The sequence below is a fragment of the Choloepus didactylus genome, chromosome Y (assembly GCF_015220235.1).
Source record: "Choloepus didactylus isolate mChoDid1 chromosome Y, mChoDid1.pri, whole genome shotgun sequence".
Lineage (NCBI taxonomy): Eukaryota > Metazoa > Chordata > Mammalia > Pilosa > Megalonychidae > Choloepus > Choloepus didactylus.
In genome coordinates, this window is record NC_051335.1 from 21,391,311 (window position 1) to 21,415,739 (window position 24,429).

Genomic DNA, 24,429 nt, shown 5'->3' on the forward strand with positions numbered 1-24,429 from the left:
CCCACCACACTCTGCCTGGAGACCACCGGGGCTCCTGCCCTCACGCCCTCCACCCCTCTCTGTCTGAAGCCCGGCACTCCCAAGCCAGCCCTCTTCACTCAGTGTCTCCAACACATGAGACTCGGTGCATCTCTTCATCCAGGATTTTTCTAATTGCATAACGAAACTCAGGAGTGGGTCATGAAATCAGTTTAGCAAATCTTGACCCTAATTTTAAAAATTAACTAGAATAAAATAGAAAAGAAGGGAAAAAATACAATGGAATGATATAGGATAGAGTAGAATAGAAAATAACAGAATGCACTACATGTAGCAAAAGGAAGAATTGTACTTGTGAAACCTTTATTTTCATTATATATGCATGTGTGTGTGTGTGTGTGTGTGTACACTGGGTCATGCTATAAATTGTATTTCACAGTGTGGGCCACTGATCCAATCTGACCCCAAATTCTACCTCTTTCCAATTCCTGAACACTTCCATTCTGGTCCATCATTGGCAAAATCCTCCATGCTCATAACCTCTTCTCTGAATGTACTGTTCACGTCCTTGCTTAAAAACACAGGTCTCATAAACATAACATAATTGTAGCAGAATAGACGTCATTAGGTGTGCTCCAAGCAGGAAGCTTTCTACTTCCTCTTGACCCTCACTGGACTTTTTTTTTTTTTTTTTTTTAAATCATCATTTTATTGAGATATATTCACATACCACGCAGTCATACAAAACAAATTGTACTTTCGATTGTTTACAGTACCATTACATAGTTGTACATTCATCACCTAAATCAATCCCTGACACCTTCATTAGCACACACACAAAAATAACAAGAATAATAATTAGAGTGAAAAAGAGCAATTGAAGTAAAAAAGAACACTGGGTACCTTTGTCTGTTTGTTTCCTTCCCCTATTTTTCTACTCATCCATCCATAAACTAGACAAAGTGGAGTGTGGTCCTTATGGCTTTCCCAATCCCATTGTCACCCCTCATAAGCTACATTTTTATACATCTGTCTTCGAGATTCATGGGTTCTGGGTTGTAGTTTGATAGATTCAGGTATCCACCACCAGCTACCCCAATTCTTTAGAACCTAAAAAAGGTTGTCTAAAGTGTGCGTAAGAGTGCCCACCAGAGTGACCTCTCGGCTCGTTTTGGATTCTCTCTGCCACTGAAGCTTATTTCATTTCCTTTCACATCCCCCTTTTGGTCAAGAAGATGTTCTCCATCCCACGATGCCGGGTCTACATTCCTCTCCGGGAGTCATATTCCACGTTGCCAGGGAGATTCACTCCCCTGGGTGTCTGGTCCCACGTAGGGGGGAGGGCACCTCACTGGACTTTTATAGAATAACTGTGCATTCATTTTTGAAGGAAAGCCAAAATTAAAAATGATGTAGAAAAGACTGGAAATATGTCACCGAAAATTATGCCTAAAATCATACATTTTATCATTTTCACTGCATTTCCTCTTTTCTAAGATGCCATTAACTGTAAGGTGGACCATTAATTTAATCAGACCTTTTCAGGCAAGAAAGAAAGCCTCTAGCTGTGCTATCCAATATGGTAGCCACTAGCCACATGTGGCTACTTAAATTTAAATTAATTAAAACAAGAAATTCAGTTCTTTAGTCTCACTAGCTATATTTCAACTGCTCAGTAGCTGCGTCCTCCATATTACAGAACATTTCTATCATTGCATAAAGTTCAATGGGACAGTATTGCTATAGAGTTTTGATGAATGAGGTGTGAAATGGAGGGTTTCAGGGTAGCTGTGGCCTGTGAAATCACTGGAGAGCAAGTTGATTTGGAGGAAACAGAGTCTAACAAATGGTGTGTGGGCGTTAGAGGTGGATCTTTACTTACTTCAAGAGAAGGAAGTAAAACTTGAATTGCCTGAAAAAAGAGCCCTACCACAACAAAGATAGCAATATAAAACAACAATTATAGTAATTTTTATTCATTAAGTGCTTGCTGTTGTCAAACACTGTGCTAGGCACTTATAGATCGTCTGTGATTACAACCCTAGAAAGTCAGAATTAACCCTGTAAAAAACAGATGAGAAAACTGAGGGCCAGAGAATAAGTAACTTGTTCCAGAACCTACCAAGGAAGTGGCAGAACCAGGATTTGAAGCCAGTTTCCAAACGTCATCCTCCTATTACATGAGGAGTTCGATGGCGGGGGCACCACCTACACGGAGTAGAAGACCAAGAACGCTCCCTTTCCTAAAGCCCTGCTCTACTCCCCCCATCTCCACCCCCTACAGTTCCCTCCCTGTAGCCACTTAGAGGCTCTAACTCTCAGACTGCTATAGGGCGGAGGCCAGAGGGGCGCATGCGCAGGCGGTCCGGGCTGCGTAGACGTAGAATCTCGAGGGTGGGATGCGCAGCCAGGAAATGTGAATTGACAAACTCTCCAGGTGAGTCCGATATGCATGCTCTAGTTGAGAAGGCTGTACCAAACTGTGAAAGAATTGGCAGTGAACTTGGAAGTCAGTCAAATATTTGGTTAAATAAAAATAATTGTTGTAAATATGGTTACTAAATCAAATACAAAATCCAAAACCAAATCTCGGAAAAGAATATTTAGATAATAAATATGGCGGAAAAATTGGCTGAGTTTTTATGACCCCCCAAATCAGATTGGTAAAGACAAGAATTTGCGGTGAGCAAAAACCAAAAAAACAGCGACAACAAAAAAAATCCCACTGAATTTAGATAAATGACATATCACTCTTCTGCTCTTCGTTTTGATAACTACAGAAATATACATTCAGGGATACATTTATTAACCTAAGGGTGACCATTACTAGAATTAAGAACTATCTTCCAAATTACCACTGAAGAAAAGGAATGAAGGCAGTGCCAGCAATAAGGGCAAGAAATGTAGAAAACAGCAAGGAAGCCTAAACGTTAGAGAGTATGAAAAAGACTCTAGAAATAGAAGCAAATGCATTGGTTATTATGCTAATTATGAATATTTTGCATTTCTACAATAAAAAGCAGAGATGCTCACTTTGGACTAAAACCAAAATATGGTTATGTGCTACTTATAAAAGACAATCTAAAACAAAATTACACCAAAAGTTTAAAATCAGATGGGTGCATATGATCTCACTTGTTTATGAAATAATTAGAATATGCAAATTCATACAGACAGAAATTAAAATTGAGGTTACCAAGGGTGGGGTGGGGAATGCAGAGTTGTTGCTTAATGGGTACAGTTTCTGTTTGGGGTGATGCAGAAGTTTTGGTAATGGATTGTGGGGATGGTACCACAACATCGTCACTGTAATTAACACCACTGATTTGTATACTTGAAAGTGATTAAAATAGGAAGTTTTATGTGGTATATATGTTACCACAATAAAAAATTAAATGTGTAAGTAAAGATATAGCATTCAAAGGCAGGCAAAACACGACTTCAGTGGCAATGTTACTGAACAGTGGATTCAAGACAAAGACATTCTTCAAAATGAATATTCATAAAGTACTGGGATGGGGAGACCTTTACAAGCTTAAAATAGTGAAAACTTCTCAAAGATCTTTTCACAGGGAAAATGTTTGCTAGACTTAATTAGATAAAAATTTAAAACTTTGAATAGTGAAAGCAACACATTCAGATTGAAAAGGTGAACAACAAACTGAGGAAAATATTCTCAACAAATATAACAAGAGTTAATATCCTTAATACATGAAGAGTTTAGGCAAATCCTCGAGAAAAATATTGAAGAAAAGACAGATAATTCAGAAAGAAGGAAATGGAAAAGAAGGGGAAAAAACTCAACCTCATCAATCTAAATCAAAGAAATTAGATTAGCAGTGAGGTAACTCATTTCTATCACATTAACCATTTAAAAAATCCTGGTAAGCGCACTAATTATCTGGAGATGATTCTAGCAATAGCTACCCAAAGCTTTTAAAAGTGTTCACTCCTTTGGAAACAGTAATTCCACTTCTGGGAATCAAGCCTACAGGCAAAATCAGAACTGCCAGACCAAGATTTATGCACAGAGATGCTCAGGAAAATATTACTTACGATAGACAGAATTTTGAACAAGTCAGAATATTAAATGATGGTAGAAATTTTTGGAAAAGTATGGTTTATCTATATCCATAAGAGTGAATATTATGAATCATCAAAATTAGATCTGAGAAATTTTCATTAGAATAAAGAAACAATGTATGGTATAAGGTTAAGTAAAAGAAAGAAAGAAAGAGCAAATATGCCTATTCCATAAATTGGATACTGAATTGCATACACAGTACTATCTCAACTAAATAAAAAACACATAGAAAAAAATACTAGAAGGAATTATGTCAAGATGAGTGTTTGCCCTTGGATAATGGCGTTATGAGGTGTTTTGTGGGGTGTTTTCTCCTCCACATTGGAATACTTTTCCGAAGTATTCTCAACTTCCTCCATTGAGCATGGGTTACTTTTATAGGCAGGAAAAAAAAAAAAAAAACGAGTAGAAGAAAATCAGTCTCACTTTGTGAAATCGTCTTGTATTGATCAGGTTTCTTGGCTGCAGAACTGCTTGTGGCAATCTTGAGCAAAGGTTAATTTGTTGCAAGGATTTGGGGGACCAAAGGGAGGCTTGGAGGAGCCTGGATGGCACTGGGTGCTGTGATAAATTACCTCTAACTGACCCCCGTGTTCTTATGCATTGGCCCTGTGCCTGCATCAGGGTGAGGGAGCTGGGCTACTAACTCCCACCGGGGGAGGCAGACACAATGGGAGAAAGGCAAGCCCCAGTGCCAAAGACTATTGGGGTGCTGCTAGGAAGGGGGAGCAGATCCTGTTGAACTGAAACATGATGCAATTGCTGTATGTCTCTTCTGTCGGAAACCTTGCTTCTGAAGCGCCTTCTTCATCGTCATTCCTCTCCTGTCCATTTCTTATCTCCCTGAAATGTGGCCTCTCTGCCCATTACTCCATTTCAACTGCTCTCATGAAGGGTCACCTACTGAACTGTCAGAGATAGTGGATGGTTCTCAGGCCTTATTTTCTTCGATATCTTAGTTTACCTTGAAGCAGAACCTGAAACGAGAAATTGAGTGTAAACAGTTTAATTGAGAGGTGATCCCAGGAAACATGGGTAAGGAAGTGAAGAGGTGAGAAAAAGAGGGAAGGAAGTCAATGCAAGGTTTGTTATCAAGCAAGTTACCACTATGGGCACCTGGAGCTGAATCCTGCTGGGGAACTCTGGGAAATAGCGCAGAATACACAGCTCGGAGTTATCTTACCCAAGGGGCTAGATCGACACCAACTCCTGTCAATCACTGACTGAGCTGCTGGTAGTGCATTAATTCCCTGATACTTCTAGCCGTGGCAGAAAGCCAGAGAAAGCCCAGAGGTAAAGAGCTGCAGCTCTGGCAGTCAGGAAGTCAGGCCACACACACTGGTAAGGGCCTCGGGAATGTGGCAAGCATTGGTAGCATATGCTTTACTAGACATTTCTGTGTCATTTCACATTGCTGATGACTCTACTTGAAACTCTTCCTTCCCTTGGGTGCTGGAATACCCCACCACGCTTGTGGTCCACCCTCTTCTCTTGCTACTTCTTCCCAATCTCCTTCATAGTGTCCCTATTTTTTGTCCTATTCTTAGATGTTGTTATTTAGTCAACTGTTGTCTCATCCTGCAAACTATCTTCAGCACCCTCCATTACATCCTTGCCACAAAAGCACATCTATAGACCAACTGATCCCAGATTAATATTTCTAGCCCTGCTTCCTTTTGTGGAGTCTTGATCCAACAGCCTAACAGATATCTCCTCTTGCGCCTTGCATGAGCACCTTGTCCCCAACGGGTCCCAAACTTACCACATCACCTTGCCTCCAAGTTTCTCTCCCCTCTGAATACCCTCTCTCAGAAAATGGCAGCACCAAGCAGTTTCCCAAGCCAGAATGCTGGGATCATCCTTCTGTTATTCTCCCTCTCCTCACCCCTGATATCTAATTGGTCCCAAAGTTTTACCAATCCTAACACTTAATCGTCTCTTTTCTGACAGCTGCCTTGAAACGAGTCTACCTTAGTTACAGCACAGTCAACAAAGGCAGTGTGTAGAAGGAACTCCTAGTTTTGTGCCCAACCTTCTTTTTGCTCTTTTTGGGCTCCTTCCAGCTCCTGAGCCTTTGTTGACTTCATTCCTGCCCCCTTGGCTTGGAAAGATTTCAGCTCCCCTCCCTCTAAGTGTTTGCTACAGCCTTAGAGTTGGACTTACTCTCAGGATCTTTCCACTCTTGGTAGAATTCTGAATCAGTTAAGATTACTTTCAGTTGTGCATTACAGAAATCCATAACAACTGGGGCTTAAATAAGATAGAAGTGTATACATTTATTCTGTCAAAAAAAAAATCCAAAAGCAGTCAGCCAGGGATAGTATGCCCCCCATGGTAGCTCAGATTGTGCTTCTGAGGGAACCCAAACTAAAATAAAATTCACCTGAGGAAAAAAAAAAAACATTCGCTTGGGGCATTTGATTCAAAATATGAATTATCCTGAGCACAGTTCTTTAACAACTTGGTTCCATTTCAGGTGTAGGCAAATCTGGAGAGCGGAAGCCCTAGGTATGTTTTCAACGAGTTACTCCTCGCTGTGGAACATGACACTGCTATGCAGCAGCCTAGGAGAAGCTCGGGACTGAGGAGGATCAGAGAACGTGAGGCTAGGAGGACATTTTCCTCTTGGCAGTTCCCTGGGACACTCCTGCACCCAATCCCTGCCCCCACCCCTACTTTCACACACCCCCCAACTCCCCCCTCACCCCCACCCTCCCCCACACACACCAGTCTCCTTTCTTCTCAGCATCTTTCTTCCCCTTTTGCCTTCAGGCCTACTCACTCTGGAGCTCTGTAACCAGCTTCCGGGCTTCCTCAGGGTGTTACCCCACCAAGCTTTGACCAGGGTCCACTACTCACCTATCTGGGAAGGTGCCCCTGAGTTGTCAAGGTAATAAAAGCTGATAACTGAAACCTAAAGTGTTGAGTTGATGACAGCTTGCTTGGGTTAACCGTTCCCAGAGGTATTTGGGAACAACTTCGAATGAGTATGGCGCTCAGAGAAAATGATGTTATCTGAACAGCACCCTGGGGTAGACAGATGAGGCTGCTCGTGGCTGAAGGTTACCCATGTGGGAGTCCTGACCACTCAGACACCCATCCTCTGCTGCTCCAAGGGCTGAGAGGCTCTTCGTCCAGTCACACCTGCCATCCACACCAGCACTGTGCTAGGGAAGCACCACCTCACACCACTGAGGGAGGGAGGGGCTAGCCTGTTGCCCAGGGGGATGAGGCAAGTTTCAGAATCAGTGCCTTAAAGCAGAGAAATGGTTTTTAAACTTTTTCTTTGGAAAATTTCTATAACTACATAAAAATAGAGGCTACCACTAACCCCTTTTGTAACCCACCACCCAGATTCAACAACCCCTAATATTTCACCATTTTTGTTTTATCAAGTAATCCCCATGCACTTTTTTAGTCTTTGCTGGAGTTTTCTCTAAAACAAAGCCCAGATGTCATACCATTTCATTTCAGTAAGCATAAAAAGAAAAGAAAAGAAAATTCGTAAATATCATCTCTCAGTCCATATTATTTAAATTTCTAGACAATTGAGGAAACAAGGGAGGAAGGACGGTACTCTCTTAGGCCCACTCAGGACATCCAGTTGACCACAAACTAAGATGGTGAAATCTTGTTAAGCTGAAAAAGCAAATCATCTCATACTTCATCAGTCCAATGAAAAGGAAATGTGCTCATCCCGGTTTCACCTTGTGCTCCAACTGATCACAGGATTTTATAACTCACCAGAGGGTCACTTCCACCCACCTCAAAGAGCTCCTATCTGTGTCCCTGGGAAACAATGTGAAACTCCTTGTACACGCTAAGGGGGAACATTACACTGTTCACTTGTCGTTCTCCATTTCAAAGCCTCAAGAAAAAAAGATTTGAAGACTTGAACATTTGTACATGAGCCAGAATTTGTCCATTAACTTTCTAAATGATCTGGTCATAGTCTACTGAATTTGGAAGAATTGCCAAGGATGAAACAGCTCTTCCTGCTCAACTGGAACTAAGGGAAAGTGGTTTGGGACATAGAGTGACAAGTCAGAGAGAGAGAAAATCACCGCAACTCCTGCCAGCTGGTGTAGAAGAGACTTTGCTTTAGTCTTACCTTGTAGAGTGTCTCCTTGCAAAATAAGCACTTTCTTATTATAGTTAATATCATTGAGTGTTCATTATGTCCCAGGCTATTCTCAGGACTCATGTCTTGGTCCATTTAATCCTCACAACAACCCTACAAAGTAGATATGATTATTATTCTCACTTTGTGAGAATGAGGAAACTAAAGTTCAGAGAAAGTAAGGCATAACTTGCCAAAGATTATGCAGCTAGTGATTGGAAGAGGCAGGGCTCGAACCTTGGAATAAGGATAGTGTGATTTTTATACTTGGTCTTATCCAATCCCATTGCCTTCACTGCTTAGCTCTATCCCAGCACTTTTCACACTAACCTAATTCATTTCCGTTTACTTGCCTATCTTTCCCAACGAAGCTGTGAGCTCCTTGAAAGCAAGAACTACTATATCCTGATGCACTTAGCAATTAGCAGGTGTTCATTAAATGTACATCAAATGGGACTGAGAGTATCTTCTTGACCAAAACGGGGATGCAAGATGAGATGAAATAGTTTCAGTGGCTGAGAGATTTCAAATGGAGTCAAGAGGTCACTCTGGTGGACATTCTTATGCACTATATAGATAACACCTCTTAGGTTTTAATGTATTGGAATAGCTAGAAGTAAATACCTGAAACTGCCAAACTCCAACCCAGCAGTCTGGACTCCTGAAGACAATTATATAATAATGTAGATTACAAGGGGTGACAGTGTGATTGTGAAGACCTTGTAGATCACACCCCCTTTATCTAGTGTATGGATGAGTGGAGGAATGGGGATAAAAACTAAAGGACAAATGGGGTGGGATGAGGGGATGATTTGGGTGTTCTTTTTTCACTTATTTTTTATTATTGTTCTGGTTCTTTCTGATGTAAGGAAAATGTTCAGAGATAGATTATGGTGATGAATGCATAACTGTGTTATCATCCTGTGGACAGTGGATTGTATACCATGGATGATTGTATGGTGTGTGAATGTATTTCAATAAAACTGAATTTAATTTAAAAAAATGTACATCAAATGGAATACAGCTAGGAGTAGGGTAGGGTACGTGAGGCACTAGACTCCAGAACAAAATTTAAGGAGGCTCCAAAAAAGTCAGTAATCAAGAGGTATAATATTTTTATCCAATATTTTTTTAAAAAATTAAAATTGGGACCAGTAACAGATCTGAGTCATATTGGAGCCAGAGGCAAAAGGAAAAATCAGTAATAGTGATCCTGCTTTATTTAAAGTTTCAGTATTTTGTTCTTTATGGATTTTTTTGCATTGATTTTTATTTTTTAAAAAATATTGGATTAAAATGCTATTTTTCTTGATTATTGGTTGCTTTTGTTTGTTTGTTTCTGGCACCTCCCCTTAAATGTTGCACCTGAAATGAGTGCCTCATTTGCCTCACCCTTGTCTGGGCCCTGGGTATAATGAAATAAATGTTTGGGTTCACGTGTTATTATCTACCTTCTACAGATGAGAAAAATGACACCAAGGTGCAGAGAAATGGAAAGCTTTGCTGAAAGTCACACAAATAACTTGTGTCAATTCTTTTGGAATTGGAACATAGATCTTGCGATTTCTGATTCCCAAAACAGAATATCTTAAAATTGGGATTTATGCTTTAGCTAAGAACAAGAGACAGCACAAATAAATGAAATTTACGGGTAGGCCAAGAATTCAAGTCAATGGTTCTAGAAGTTGAGGTAACCAACAACATGGCATCAGCTACTCATGTGGTAATGTTGAAACATGGCTTTGTTGCCATGATTTTCTTCTCTTTTTTATTTTTAGAAAAAATTTTATTGTGGTAACATATGTACAACATACACTTTCCCATTTTAACCACTTTCAAGTATACCATTCAATGGTCTTAATTATATTCACAGTGCTGTGCTACCATCACCACCATCCGTTACCAAAACTTTCCTACCACCCCAAACAGAAACTCTGTACCCATGAAGCATTAACAAACCCACTCCCCTGCCCTCATCCCTGGTGCACTGTAATGTTCTGTTTGTCTCCACGCATGTGCATAGTCTAGTGGAATTTCATGTAAGTGGAATCTTATAATACTTGTCCTTTCTTGACTGGCTTAATTCACTTAACACGATTTTTTCAAGGTTCACCCATATTGAAGCATGCATCAGAGCTTCATTCCTTTTTTGTATTGCCATCATTCTGAAAGAATTTACAGTCACTAATTTATTCAATAAACATTTATTCAGTACCTACATGGTGTACCTACCATTGAGATCTTTCCTTTTTTATTGTTTAGCAGAACTGCTAATGGCCCACAACATGACCCAAACACCAGGTTGTTGACCAATTTGTTATATTAGCCTTTAGATAACCAGCATTAAATGAAATGACCATGTGTTTTATAAAACACTGTGTACAGTTACTATTATCAATAAATAATGGAAGAGACAAATATACTAACACACGTTAAATCAACTAAGTTTAAAGTTATAGGAAATATTGTTTCTGGGAAATTCTTTATGTCTGCCTGGTTCTTCTGAGGTTGGTTATCCCAGTTATTTCAAGCAGGTTGTTAATGAGGTCACGCCATTCATCCACCTACTTGAAAAGCCCGTCAAAGAACATGTCCTGCTAACAAAGAGTCATTTATTAAACAGCCATTCGCTGAGAACCCACCGTGTACCAGTTTGTGTGTTAGATGCTGGAGATATGAAGATGCTGTGTCAGAACCCTGCTTTTAAGTGGGTTGGGGATGGGAGAAAGTCAGCAGGCTGGAGTTATAATGCAATCAAAGGTCTGCCATGAGCAATTGTGGAAGGCTTCCCAGAGGGCCCAGGAGTGTGCTGGTTTGAAGTTGGGGTGTTTGATAGGGATAAATAGAGAGCTCTTCCCCACTTGACATCTAAACTACTTGGAAAATAAGACAAAGAAGTTGGCAGCTGGAGATCAAACCTTTACTTTATTTTCCTGCTAAGCCAGTTTTGGAAAATGTGGCCCATACCTGCCAACAAGCGGACTTCCCAATGCTGATCCCTAGAATTAGACTGTCCCACCCATCCAGAATCCCTAGACCAAAGCAGACCTTGCTCATCACAGGGACAAGAATCTGCCTCTAAAACAGTGGAAGAGAATGCTGGCTTCCCCAGAGCAGCTCCTACCCAAACTGCATCCTTCCCAAACTCACCAATCAGGTAAGATCCTCCTCCCCAACCAGCCCCATGAATGGAGAAAGCAGGATTGATACACTAATAAAGGTCCCTTCACATGGAATGGAAAATCAGTTGTAGGAAATAAAGAGTTCCCCCCTCACAGTGGGTAAGCCAGTGTTCAGGTAATAGGAATGGCATGTGTGAAATCACCAAGGCCTGATTAACACTTAGAATGTTCAGGAAGTGATAAATCATTCAATATTCCTGGAGTGTAAAAGCAACACAGGGAATGCTGAAGGATGAAGACAAACATCTAGGCAGAGATTTATCACAAATCCACATGAATAATTTAAGAACCATGGAGTAGGATGAAAATAGAAAAGGATTTGCAAATTAGAAGAGTTATTTTGTTGGCAGCGAGGAGCATAGAAGGCAGAGAGACTAGAGACAGGGCTACCAAGAAGGTAGGGGAATGACAAAAAGCATTGATGAAATGGCATGAACTGAAAGAGTGGGAAGCGGGATGGGGAAGGAGGAAAGAACATGGATGGGAGTTAGAAAGGAGAAATGAAAAGACCTAGTGATTGAGTGGCTATTTGGGGAAAGGGAGGGAGGCTGGTAGTGTCATCTCCATTTTCAAAGTACACGGTGAGCACGTGACTCAAGGAAGCATTCAATCCATTAATATTTACTGAACCACTAATATATAAACAGCAAAGTACTAGTAGTAGCTTCAGGAGGTAGATCGTGTTTCCAAAGATGGCTGCCACAAAGACAAATTCCCAAATGTAAACTCCCTCTGTCTGTTCTATATATATGGTGCTTAGAAACCAGGAGTGCCTCAATATATGTTTCTAATGTTCAATAGATGATTAACCTCTGCCTATGCAATGTCTGGCATGTGGTCCTTTAGTAAGTACCTGCTGTATGAATGGGGGTGGGGGAGGTGGGAATCTAGAAGAAGCATAGGTCCCCTGTGCATTAATTATCTGTTTCTGTGTGGCAAATTACCCTTAAACTTAGCATCATAAAACAACAAACATTTATTATCTCACAGTTTCTGTAGGTAAGGAATCAGGGAACAGCTTGGCTGGGCAGTTCTGGCTCTGGGTTTCTCACAAGGCTCCAATCAAAGTTGCAGCAGGGTCTACATCTATCTGAGGCTTGAGGACAGTAAGGGGATCCACTTCTAAGTGCATTCACGTGGCTGTTGGCCTCTCCATGGGGCTGCTCACACATGGCAGCTGGCTTGCCCCATGATGAGACATGAGGGAGAGGGAGAGGGAGGGGGGAGGGAGGGGGAGGAGCGGAAGGGGGAGGCCACACTGCCTTTAATGACAGAGCCTGAAGTCACAAACCACCACTTCTGCCGCCTTCTGTTTATTAGAAGAGAGTCACTAAGCCCAGCCATCACTCCAGGGGAAAGGATTACACAAGGGTGTAACTCTCCCAAAGCTGAGAGTTTGTCTCCCGCATCTTATGCAACTATGCAAACAGCGGCCTCCAAATGCTCAGGCCAATGTGCTCTCTGCTGTGAGAGTGGTTACAAATGGTTTATCAACCTTTCATTCACAGTTTTGCAAACACAGTAACACTATCTCCTCTGCTCTTCTGATGCGAAGGGCATCCCAGCAGGTAAATGGGCATAATGACAATTACCAGGAAGGTTTTGACGAATTGCCTTGAGGCAGTTTTTTTTTAAATTCAGTTTTATTGAGATATATTTGCATACCATACAATCATCCATGGTGTACAATCAACTGTTCACAGTACCATCTTATAGTTGTACATTCATCACCCCAATCTATTTTTGAACATTTTTCTTACACCAGAAAGAATAAGAATAAAAAATAAAAATAAAAAAAAGAACACCCAAATCTCCCCCTCCCCAATCCCACCCTATTTTTCATTTAGGTTTTGTCCCCATTTTTCTATTCATCTGTCCATACACTGGATAAAGGGAATGTGATCCACAGGGTTTTCACAATCACACTGTCACCCTTTGTAAGCTACCTTGTTATATACAATTGTCTTCAAGAATCAAGGCTACTGGTTTGGAGTTTGGTAGTTTCAGTTATTTACTTCTAGCTATTCCAATACATTAAAACCTAAAAAGTATTATAGTGCATAAGAATGTCCACCAGAGTGACCTCTCGACTCCATTTGAAATCTCTCAGCCACTGAAACTATTTTGTCTCATTTTGCATCCCCCTTTTGGTCAAGAAGATACTCTCAGTCCCATGATGCCAGGTCCAGATTCATCCCTGGGAGTCATATCCTGCGTTGCTGAGGCCGTTTTTGCTTGTGCTTGTTTTTTTGAAGCACAAGATTTTCTTTTTTTATACTTTTGTAATGTATATACAAAAAATTTCCCATTTTAACCACTTTTCAAGTATACAATTTGGTGGTGTTCATTCACAATAGCATACTCCCACAAGATTGTTTCTGAGCTCAAATGAAAGTTAGATTTGTATTTCTCAACCCCACCTCTACCAACCCCTGAAAACAAGATTCAGTTTGGGCAGAAAAACAGCAACAATAAAAAAACTGTTGACTCTGACAGTCTTCTTTAAACCCTTTTTCTAACATGGCCTGTGTTAAGGCAAGCAAAATGTCACTATCATTGTAGGAATTTTCTCGTGAAAGTCATCAGTACTTTCCAGAGCAAAATGTGGATTTGCTTCAAGGAAGGAAAACAAAACAAGACAAAACATTTTCTTGCTTTTAAAAGACACACTCATTCTTATGTAAAATTTAAAGTAAGAAAGACTAAATGCTTTGCTTGTTAATGAATTACTAAATAGCTATTTGTGCTGAGTTTTCCAGAGGCAAATATGGTCTCCTGTGAGTGTTCTCTAGTTGGTAAGCCTATATGACCATTTGATGAATTAAAGATATGAGTCCTTTGTCTATTTTTAGCCCATTAATTCCACTGTGTCAGCTAGTAACTGCACAGCTTCATTCTTTAGGATGAGACTCTTCATGCCAATTCCAGAGAAAGCTTCAGAATAAGCAACTAAATGTTCAAGGGGAGCATACATGGTAAAGTGGAGAAAACTATTTTTCCACTTACAGGACATTTCGACAGAACTATCCCAACACAGAAATGAAATTTGTCCACTCAGTATCAAACAAAGAAGACTCAAAGGAAATTTTCCCCAGTGATGCTATGCTTATGAACGTTTTCACACAGCCTTTTCCCCACAAGCAGCTGCCAGACCTGGCCCAGATGTTTTCCATCAGTCTTCTGTGATCACATCTTAGCCTTGGCTGGCTGAAGCTCTGTCTTTGCCCTAGCTGAATTTTCCTAAACTCTGTACCTCCAATACTAAATGCATCTTAGCCCTGAGAGTTTTGTACCACCTTGGCAAGTTCTGTGTAGCTGGTAACCTCAGCCATAAAAATGCTCTTAAAACATTTCTGTGTAATAATTAGATTAAGGTTTGTCCTCTGAAGTCTGCCTCTAGTTGGAATTTTGGATATCACTTAACAAACTCAGACCCTGCTTTTGTGCTCAGATGTTGGGCCACGTGGCCACAGGGCTTATTAAATTTTTACTTCAAGGCTGGATCAGTGGGTAGGAGCAGGTTTATCAACACCAATGCATCTTTGAAGAAACGAGAGAAAGGGGATTTTATCAGGTAGCATTTTCTCCTTTCCTTCACCAGCTCCCTTTTCTATCAAATGATTGAATAACAATTTATGTTGGCCTAGACCAGTGCTTGTCAAACACAAATGGGCATGGAAATCACCTGGGCATCTTGTTAAAATGCGGATTCTGAGGTCTGGGGTGGAGCCGGAGACTCTGCATTTGTAACAAGCTTTCATATTATGCTGATGTTGCTGGCCCTAGAACTCTCCCAATGGTAATTAGCAGAAGAAGTTAATTTGCTCTAATAAAAATCTAGTTATTCCTCTTGGGTGAGCAGTCCTACCGGTTGAAAAACAGCTTCTCACCTAAATAGTCTCACTTTCTCTGTGTATCTATGTCTGTCTCAGGGCAAACTCTTGCATTTCTCTCTGGCTAAATTGGTTTGAATAAAGAAAATGCTCTTTGGGCCACTTTAGATCAATGAGCCCATTCCTTGTTTCTAATGACTGTAGTAAGTAATGGAGATTAGATGGACACTTTTGGCCATTTGTCTTTACTCTTTAAAACGTCAGCGCATTAGCTGCGGTTGATTTATTTTGCTTGAAGTGACCACCAATGCTGCTCAGGAAACACTCTACAAGCTATTTTAAGATAATTAATCATGTTGAATTAGTGATTGGTTTTTAAAAGCTTTCTAATACCAGTACATTCTCAAGGAGTTTCAGTGTCATTTCATCTCTCTCTGTCTCTCTCTTTCTCTCTCTCTCTGTCTCATAATTGGCCCAGACTCTCCTACAGACTCCAGAAAGATTCCCAAACTCATTGGCTAATTCTAATCGTCAGAAGAAGCCCTGTTTCTTTAAGGGTGTTCCCCCAGCTTCAAGAAGCATAGGGGCAGACAGAGCCTGGGGATGAGACATCAGCTATCAGAGAACTAGCAGGAGAGAAAAATTCCCATTACTAGTCATGGGAGAGCTGCGGGCAAATCCAGAGAACTAGCAACATTTAGCCAATTTAATAGAACATGTTCCCTGTTAGGTTTTTTTCGTCACTTGGAGAATGTGGAGTCTACAGAGAGGGAAAAGCAAGTGATTCCCATCGATTCACTCTCTTGGATTGAATTTACTTGCCTGGATCTTGTCAGAGCAAATACCCAGGATGGAAATAATGCCATTTCACAATTTCTATTTAAGTTACTCCAGTGTCTTGACAGGTCTAGAATATTTATGTTTTTTCATCACCTTGACAAGATAGGGAGATTTGTAGGCAACTTTCTTTGAGTTGCAATTTCAAGGCTGAACATTTCCTTTGCTTTTATGGGGGGAGGAAAAGCAGAAGCTACATTTTTGCTACATTATCCTAGGTGGAGGCGCCTCAGGAACCACACTGCCTGGATTCAAACCCTAGCGCTGCTTCATTGCTAGCTGTCTGACTTTAACTTAAGGTGACCGAAGTAGCTTGACCTCAGTTTACCCATCTGAAAACTAGGGATAATAAAAGTATTTTCTCTAGAGGAAGTTTGAAGGAATACTACCTGGTTCACAGGAAGTGTGCAATAAAAATTGCCTATTAGTTTAATACCATTCGGCACCATGTACTGTAAATGTAGTTGTTACATTTACAAACTGAGAGCAGAATGAAGTTGCAACTAAATTCTTCACTTGAAAGCAGATCTGACATAACTCAAATTTGAAGGCTCAATGCAATTTATTTGCTTGCTTAATCGCAGGCTGCCAATACAACCAATATGCAATGATTAGGTCAAGGGCACACAATACATTTAAAGGTGGAGGATGCCAGCATCTCAAAAGTCCATTGGCCCGAGGGCCAAAAGAAAGCAGGTGTACTTTTAATGAGGGGTCTCGGGAGCTAGGTCTGATGTAGAGTTCAGTGGAGGCTCCAAAGGTGATGGCAGAAGGCACTGGTCTGAAAATCTCACAGCATAGCACAGGTATTGGAACCGAGAGTCAGAGAGACCGAGTGTCAGCCTGCCTCTTACCCAACACTTGCCAAAGCAGTGTCTGCGTTGGATTTTTTTTTTTTTTTTTTTTTTTTAAGTCCCCCATGCCTTTTATTTTTTTTTTTTTTCTTTTTTCTTTTTTTTTTTTTATTATTTTTTTTATCATCATTTTATTGAGATATATTCACATACCACGCAGTCATACAAAACAAATTGTACTTTCGATTGTTTACAGTACCATTACATAGTTGTACATTCATCACCTAAATCAATCCCTGACACCTTCATTAGCACACACACAAAAATAACAAGAATAATAATTAGAGTGAAAAAGAGCAATTGAAGTAAAAAAGAACACTAGGTACCTTTGTCTGTTTGTTTGCTTCCCCTACTTTTCTACACATCCATCCATAAACTAGACAAAGTGGAGTTTGGTCCTTATGGCATTCCCAATCCCACTGTCACCCCTCATAAGCTACATTTGTATACAACTGTCTTCGAGATTCATGGGTTCTGGGTTGTAGTTTAATAGTTTCAGGTATCCACCACCAGCTACCCCAATTCTTTAGAACCTAAAAAAGGTTGTCTAAAGTGTGCGTAAGAGTGCCCACCAGAGTGATCTCTCGGCTCGTTTTGGAATCTCTCTGCCACTGAAGCTTATTTCATTTCCTTTCACATCCCCCTTTTGGTCAAGAAGATGTTCTCCATCCCACGATGCCGGGTCTACATTCCTCCCCGGGAGTCATATTCCACGTTGCCAGGGAGATTCACTTCCCTGGGTGTCTGATCCCACGTAGGGGGGAGGGCAGTGATTTCACCTTTCAAGTTGGCTTAGCCAGAGAGAGAGGGCCACATCTGAGCAACAAAGAGGCATTCAGGAGGAGACTCTTAGGCACAAATACAGGGAGGCCTAGCCTCTCCTTTGCAGCAACCGTCTTCCCAAGGGTGAAACTTATGGTAGAGGGCTCAACCCATCAAACCACCAGTCCCCTATGTCTGTGGTCATGTTAGCAACCATGGAGGTGGGGTAGGCGAATACCCCTGCATTCTCCACAGGCTCCTCAAGGGGGCACTACATCTTTTTTTTTTTTTTTTTTCCTTGTTTGTCTTTTTTCTTTTTTTTTTTTTTAACTTTCCCTTCTTTTTTCAAATCAACTGTATGAAAAAAAAAGTTAAAAAGAAAACAAACATACCATAAAAGAACATTTCAAAGAGACCATAGCAAGGGAGTAAGAAAAAGACAACTAACCTAAGATAACTGCTTAACTTATAACATGTTCCTACTTTACCCCAAGAAAGTTACATAATATAGCAACATTTCAGTGAACTTGTTCCTACTACATCCATCAGAAATTAACAGACCATTGTCATTTCTGGGCATCCCCAGAACGTTAAATAGCTTATCTGTTCTTCTTGGATTATTGTTCCCCCTTCCTTAATTGCTCTCTACTGCTAGATCCCCTACATTCTACATTATAAACCATTTGTTTTACATTTTTCAAAGTTCACATTAGTGGTAGCATATAATATTTCTCTTTTTGTGCCTGGCTTATTTCGCTCAGCATTATGTCTTCAAGGTTCATCCATGTTGTCATATGTTTCACCAGATCGTTCCTTCTTACTGCCGCGTAGTATTCCATCGTGTGTATATACCACATTTTATTTATCCACTCATCTGTTGATGGACATTTGGGTTGTTTCCATCTCTTGGCAATTGTGAATAATGCTGCTATGAACATTGGCGTGCAGATATCTGTTCGTGTCACTGCTTTCCGATCTTCCGGGTATATCCCGAGAAGTGCAATCGCTGGATCGAATGGTAGCTCTATCTCTAGTTTTCTGAGAAACTGCCAGACTGACTTCCAGAGTGGCTGAACCATTATACAGTCCCACCAACAATGAATAAGAGTTCCAATTTCTCCACATCCCCTCCAGCATTTGTAGTTTCCTGTTTGTTTAATGGCAGCCATTCTAACCGGTGTTAGATGGTATCTCATTGTGGTCTTAATTTGCATCTCTCTAATAGCTAGTGAAGCTGAACATTTTTTCATGTGTTTCTTGGCCATTTGTATTTCCTCTTCAGAGAACTGTCTTTTCATATCTTTTGCCCATTTTATAATTGGGCTGTCTGTACTATTGTCATTGAGTTGTAGGATTTCTTTGTATATGCAAGATATCAGTCTTTTGTCAGATACATGGTTTCCAAAAATTTTTTCCCATTGAGTTGGCTGCCTCTTTACCTTTTTGAGAAATTCCTTTGAGGTGCAGAAACTTCTAAGCTTGAGGAGTTCCCATTTATCTATTTTCTCTTTTGTTGCTTGTGCTTTGGGTGTAAAGTCTAGGAAGTGGCCGCCTAATACAAGGTCTTGAAGATGTTTTCCTACATTATCTTCTAGGAGTTTAATGGTACTTTCTTTTATATTGAGATCTTTGGTCCATTTTGAGTTAATTTTTGTGTAGGGGGTGAGGTAGGGGTCCTCTTTCATTCTTTTGGATATGGATATCCAACTCTCCCAGCCCCATTTGTTGAAAAGACCATTATGGCTCAGTTCGGTGACTTTGGGGGCCTTATCAAAGATCAGTCAGCCATAGATCTGAGGGTCTATCTCTGAATTCTCAATTCGATTCCATTGATCTATATGTCTATCTTTGTGCCAGTACCATGCTGTTTTGGCAACTGTGGCTTTATAATAAGCTTCAAAGTCAGGGAGTGTAAGTCCTCCCACTTCGTTTTTCTTTTTTAAAGTGTCTTTAGCAATTCGAGGCATCTTCCCTTTCCAAATAAATTTGATAACTAGCTTTTCCAAGTCTGCAAAGTAGGTTGTTGGAATTTTGATTGGGATTGCATTGAATCTGTAGATGAGTTTGGGTAGAATTGACATCTTAATGACATTTAGCCTTCCTATCCATGAACATGGAATATTTTTCCATCTTTTAAGGTCCCCTTCTATTTCTTTTAGTAGAGTTATGTAGTTTTCTTTGTATAGGTCTTTTACATCTTTGGTTAAGTTTATTCCTAGGTACTTGATTTTTTTAGTTGCTATTGAAAATGGTATCTTTTTCTTGAGTGTCTCTTCAGTTTGTTCATTTCTAGCATATAGAAACATTACTGACTTATGTGCATTAATCTTGTATCCCGCTACTTTGCTAAATTTGTTTATTAGCTCTAGTAGGTGTATCGTTGATTTCTCAGGGTTTTCTAGATATAAGATCATATCATCTGCAAACAATGACAGTTTTACTTCTTCTTTTCCAATTTGGATGCCTTTTATTTCTTTGTCTTGCCGGATTGCCCTGGCTAGCACTTCCAGCACAATGTTGAATAACAGTGGTGACAGCGGGCATCCTTGTCTTGTTCCTGATCTTAGAGGGAAGGCTTTCAGTCTCTCACCATTGAGTACTATGCTGGCTGTGGGTTTTTCATATATGCTCTTTATCATGTTGAGGAAGTTTCCTTCAATTCCTACCTTTTGAAGTGTTTTTATCAAAAAGGGATGTTGGATTTTGTCAAATGCTTTTTCAGCATCTATTGAGATGATCAATTGATTTTTCCCTTTCGAGTTTTTAATGTGTTGTAATACATTGATTGTTTTTCTTATGTTGAACCATCCTTGCATGCCTGGAATGAACCCCACTTGGTCATGGTGTATGATTTTTTTAATGTGTCTTTGGATTCGATTTGCAAGTATTTTGTTGAGGATTTTTGCATCTATATTCATTAGGGAGATTGGCCGGTAGTTTTCCTTTTTTGTAGCATCTTTGCCTGGTTTTGGTATTAGATTGATGTTAGCTTCATAAAATGAATTAGGTAGTGTTCCATTTTTTTCAATGTTTTGAAAGAGTTTGAGTAAGATTGGTGTCAGTTCTTTCTGGAAAGTTTGGTAGAATTCCCCTGTGAAGCCATCTGGCCCTGGGCATTTATTTGTGGGAAGATTTTTGATGACTGATTGGATCTCTTTGCTTGTGATGGGTTGGTTGAGGTCTTCTATTTCTTCTCTGGTCAGTCTAGGTTGTTCATATGTTTCCAGGAAATTGTCCATTTCTTCTACATTATCCAGTTTGTTGCCATACAGTTGTTCATAATATCCTCTTATAATTTTTTTAATTTCTTCAGGATCTGCAGTTATGTCACCTTTTTCATTCATTATTTTGTTTATATGGGTCTTCTCTCTTTTTGATTTTGTCAGTCTAGCTAGGGGCTTGTCAATCTTGTTGATCTTCTCAAAGAACCAACTTTTGGTGATATTTATCCTTTCTATTGTTTTTTTGTTCTCTATGTCATTTATTTCTGCTTTAATCCTTGTTATTTCTTTTCTTGTACTTGGTTTAGGATTGGTTTGCTGTTCATTTTCTAGCTTCTTCAGTTGATCCATTAGTTCTTTGATTTTGGCTCTTTCTTCCTTTTTAATATATGCGTTTAGTGCTATAAATTTCCCCCTTAGCACTGCTTTTGCTGCATCCCATAGGTTTTGGTATGTTGTGTTCTCATTTTCATTCGTTTCTATATATTTAGCAATTTCTCTTGCTATTTCTTCTTTAACCCACTGATTGTTTAGGAGTGTGTTGTTTAACCTCCAGGTATTTGTGAATTTTCTAAGTCTCTGATGGTTATTGACTTCTAATTGTATTCCATTGTGGTCAGAGAATGTGCTTTGAATAATTTCAATCTTTTTAAATTTATTGAGGCTTGTTTTATGTCCCAGCATATGATCTATTCTGGAGAAAGTTCCGTGAGCACTAGAAAAGTATGTGTATCCTGTTGATTTGGGATGTAATGTCCTGTAGATGTCTGTTAAATCTAATTCATTTATCAGATTGTTTAGGTTTTCAATTTCCTTATTGGTCTTCTGTCTGGTTGATCTATCTATAGGAGAGAGTGATGTGTTGAAGTCTCCCACAATTATTGTGGAAACATCAATTGCTTCCTTTAGTTTTGCCAAAGTTTCTCTCATGTATTTTGTGGCACCTTGATTGGGTGCATAGACATTTACGATTGTTATTTCTTCTTGCTGAATTGCCCCTTTTATTAGTATGTAGTGGCCTTCTTTGTCTCTCAAAACATCCCTGCATTTGAAGTCTATTTTATCTGAGATTAATATTGCTACACCTGCTTTCTTTTGGCTGTAGCTTGCATGAAATATTTTTTTCCATCCTTTCACTTCAGTTTCTTTGTGTCCCTGTGTCTAAGATGAGTCTCTTGTATGCAACATATTGATGGTTCATTTTTTTTTGATCCATTCTGCGAATCTATATCTTTTAATTGGGGAGTTTAATCCATTTACATTCAACGTTAAAACCGTGAAGGCATTTCTTGAATCGGCCATCTTATCCTTTGGATTATGTTTGCCATATTTTTCCCTCTCTCTATTAATATCCTTTATTGTACCCATACCGAATCTCTTTAGTACTGAACCTTTCTCCAAGTCTCTCTGTCCTGTCTTTGTTTCTCTGTCTGTAGGGCTCCCTTTAGTATCTCCAGTAGGGCAGGTCTCTTGTTGGCAAATTCTCTCAGCATTTCTTTGTCTGTGAAAAATTTAAGCTCTCCCTCAAATTTGAAGGAGAGCTTTGCTGGATAAAGTATTCTTGGCTGGAAATTCCTCTCACTCAGAATTTTAAATATATCGTGCCACTGCCTTCTCGCCTCCATGGTGGCTGCTGAGTAGTCACTACTTAGTCTTATGCTGTTTCCTTTGTATGTGGTGAATTGCTTTTCTCTTGCTGCTTTCAGAACTTGCTCCTTCTCTTCTATGTTTGACAGTGTGATCAGTATATGTCTCGGAGTGGGTTTTTTTGGATTTATTCTATTTGGAGTTCGCTGAGCATTTATGATTTGTGTATTTATGTTGTTTAGAAGATTTGGGAAGTTTTCCCCAACAATTTCTTTGAATACTCTTCCTAGACCTTTACCCTTTTCTTCCCCTTCTGGGACACCAATGAGTCTTATATTCGGACGTTTCATATTATCTATCATATCCCTGAGGTCCATTTCGAGTTTTTCAATTTTTTTCCCCATTCTTTCTTTTATGTTTTCATTTTCCATTCTGTCATCTTCCAGGTCACTGATTCGTTGTTCAACTTCCTCTAGTCTTGTACTATGAGTGTCCAGAATCTTTTTAATTTGGTCAACAGTTTCTTTAATTTCCATAAGATCATCCATTTTTTTATTTAGTCTTGCAATGTCTTCTTTATGCTCTTCTAGGGTCTTCTTGATTTCCTTCATATCCCGTACTAGGGTCTCATTGTTCATCTTTAGTTCTTTGAGTAGCTGCTCTAGGTGTGTCTCTTCTGGTCTTTTGATTTGGGTGCTTGGGCTTGGGTTATCCATATCGTCTGGTTTTTTCATATGCTTTATAATTTTCTGTTGTTTTTGGCCTCGTGGCATTTGCTGACCTTGATAGGGTTCTTTTAGGGTTTGTAGACCAGTTGAAGTCCTTATCTCTAATTTATCAGATCTACAGCTTCGTGGAGTACACTTTCTCTAACTAACCAGCAGGTGGTGTCCACGAGCCACCTGTTCTCCACAAGCCAGATCTCCCCTGCTTAGCCTTTTTGGTGAGTGGGGGAGTGAGTCTTGTGGGGCCCAATTGGTGTCCCAAGCTTGCGTGTGTAGTTGGTGTTGCCTGCCCTGTATGTGGGGCGTGTTTCTGGGCAGTCGGGGAGGGGGGGTGGCCCTAACAATCAAATCTCCCTGATGATCCTAGAGTTTTAAAGCTACTGCAATAGTCTAATCCTTCAGTTCAGTCCTGCCACAGTTTGTCTCTGCCACTGACCCACAAGTCTTTGGTATTGGCGTATGGCTCCTGAGACTTGCAAGTGGGCCCCTCTTCCAGGCTGTGCACCCCGGGTCCTCTGTTGAGGGATGACTGTGCTATGTCGCAGGTGAGTGCCGTCCCCCCAGGGCAGTTCTGGGCTGCTGGGCTGTGTTGGGAGGCTCCCAGTCTGCTCAAATGATGGCTGAATGGGGCTCTGTTAATTCACACTGCTCCCCCTTCCCAGCTCTGGGACATTCAGCTGAGGTTGCAGGGAAGGCTAATGTCCACGCCCAGTTTTGTGGTGTGTGCCTGTTATTTGAAGCACTTCCGTCACACTGGGTTGTCCGGGGGAGCTCTGGGCTATGGGGCTGGCGATGGGCAGGAGTGTTTCCTGTCCACCAGGATGGTGGCTGTGAGCGGACACCCCCCTTTTCTTGGGAAGTTGTGTTGTTTAGTGAATTTTCTCAGCCACTGGATTATTGCCTTTTGTCTCAGAGCTCTCTTAGTTCTGCTCTTGACTTGACGTGCCCAAATTTCAATTCTTTGAAGCTTTCTGTATTGAGCTTCTTAGAGTAATTGTTTTAGAAAAAGCAAAAAGGATTTAAAAAAAAAAAAAAAAAAAAAAAACGGCCCTCCTCAGAGATCTAATGGGTTATTGAAATGCTAATAGACAAAGCAACCAGGGCCATTAAGGAAAAGTGCCCAGGGCAGAGAGATCAGCCTTGCTTCGGGATTTGCATATGCGCCTCAAGGCCTGATCTCCGCCCTTCCCCTTTCTGTGTTCACCAGAACTCCAAAAATCCTCTGCTTTTATTTTGGAGTTTTTC